The sequence below is a fragment of the Tachyglossus aculeatus genome, unplaced genomic scaffold (genome assembly GCF_015852505.1).
Source record: "Tachyglossus aculeatus isolate mTacAcu1 unplaced genomic scaffold, mTacAcu1.pri scaffold_97_arrow_ctg1, whole genome shotgun sequence".
Taxonomy (NCBI): Eukaryota; Metazoa; Chordata; class Mammalia; order Monotremata; family Tachyglossidae; genus Tachyglossus; species Tachyglossus aculeatus.
Genome location: NW_024045100.1, coordinates 108,866 through 110,872, shown reverse-complemented (window position 1 = coordinate 110,872; position 2,007 = coordinate 108,866). Strand labels below are relative to the sequence as shown.

Sequence of the window (2,007 nt, the reverse complement as noted above, 5' to 3'; positions counted from 1 at the left end):
TCAATCGTATTTATTTAGTGCTTACCGTGTGCAGAGCACTTTACTGAGCTCTTGGGAGAGCACAATACAACAGTAAACAGACACATTCCCTGCCCACAGAGAACTTAGAGTCTAGAGGTGGGGAGATGGACTTTAATATAAGTAAATACATTTCAGATATGTACATAAATTCGGTGGGGCTGGTAGGGAGGAAGAATGAAGGGAGCAAGTCAGGGTGATGCAGAAGGAAGTGGGAGACAAGGAAAGGGGCTCTTAGTCAGGATCAATCTCCCTGAATCTAATTAACACACCTTTCAGTAGAGAGACATTTTTAAGGGAATTAGTCAAATTACCACGTTGATCTCTCATTGATTGAAAAAGTCTCCTTTTGTCTCAACAGAATCTATTTATAGAATACCTCATGACTGGCAGAAACCACAGCACCATGACAGAATTCATTCCTTTGGGGTTAACCAGTGATGCCACCCTTTGGGCCATCCTCTCTGTGACATTCCTCCGGATCTATATGGTAACCTTACTGGGAAATCTCAGCATCATCATGTTAATTATGGTCAGTTCCAAACTTTATACCCCGATGTACTTCTTCCTCAACCATTTAGCTGCAGTTGATATTGGGTATTCCTCCTCTGTGACACCAGCAATGATTGGGGGCTTCTTGGCTGATGACTACACAATGCCTTTGGCTGGCTGTGTTGTTCAGGTATTTTACATTGTGACTTTTGGAACGGCTGAGTGCTTCCTGCTGGCTGCTATGGCTTATGACCCGTACACAGCTGTGTGTAGCCCACTGCTCTATTCTGTCAAAATGTCCAACAAATTCTGTGTCCTTCTGGTAGTTGATTCCAACATAGGTGATTTTGTGAATGCTGGGACATTTACCATTTGCATATTAAATATAAATTTCTGTGGGCCTAATCAGATGAATCACTTTTTCTGTGATTAGTGTCCTTTAATGAAACTTTATTGCTTGGACATTTTGGTTATTAGAATCATTCCTTCTGTCTCCTCAGGGTCAATAATAGTGTTCACTATGCTTGTCATAGTAATTTCTTATGTATATATTGTCTTGAAACTCCTGAGGATGAACTCAAAGGAAGGGAGGCACAAAGCTTTCTCCACATGCACCTCCCACCTCACTGCTGTCACACTGCACGATGGGACCATCACTTTCATTCATGTGATGCCCGTATCCAGTTATTCCATAGATCAGGACAAAGTGGTGTCTGTGTTCTACAATTATGATCCCCATATTGAATCCTCTGATCTATAGCCTGAGGAGCAAGGATGTTCAAGAGGCCTTTAAACAGGTGATTGAAAAGAAAAGGATTTCCTTAACTATAATGATGCATTGACACTGTTATAATGAGGGATTCATAAAGAAGACAAGTTTCCAGGGTTGCTTTATTGACTTTTGCTGATGAGCTTTTTAATCATTAATATATATTAGAATGTCACTTCATATCTCCCTCCTATCCCCAATGAAGGCCTAGAACTTATTCAAAATGAAGTAGAGCTTCAAGACATGAAGTTATAGAAAAAGCCCGATTTTAATAACATTGAAAATGCTCCCAAATATCTCTGAACCTTATGCTATTCTCATCACCACTGTCATTGCCAAAATCCTGAGAAGAATTAGGAGGAACAGCACAGGCTGTAGAATCCTGGGAAAATACTGCTTCAGTTACAGACTTTAGTGAGCTGCAAATGTTTTTGCGACCTGTGTTTGAGATGCAACTGTCAATGAAGAATTGTCCTATGAATCGAACCTCATGTCAACCAATAATACAAATATATCCTTATGTCTAGAGAATTACAGTTAATGTGGGACATCAAAAAGCCTGTTGTTAGTAAAGTTTTTCTACTGAATGAGTTGTAGAAGATTGAGTCAGGTTTCACATATTCCCAGTGGCAGACTGGCAAAGATGGTTCCATTAACATACTCTATGAAAGCCATTTCTGGACCACCTACTCTTCTCACTCAAATAATTCCTTTACCTTTAGAGATCC

At 40.0% G+C, this 2,007-nt stretch overlaps 1 pseudogene; it reads left to right on the top strand.

The window, feature by feature from the left end:
- Positions 1-388: 388 nt before the first annotated feature.
- Positions 389-1,352, top strand: LOC119924393 (annotated as a pseudogene).
- Positions 1,353-2,007: the final 655 nt, after the last annotated feature.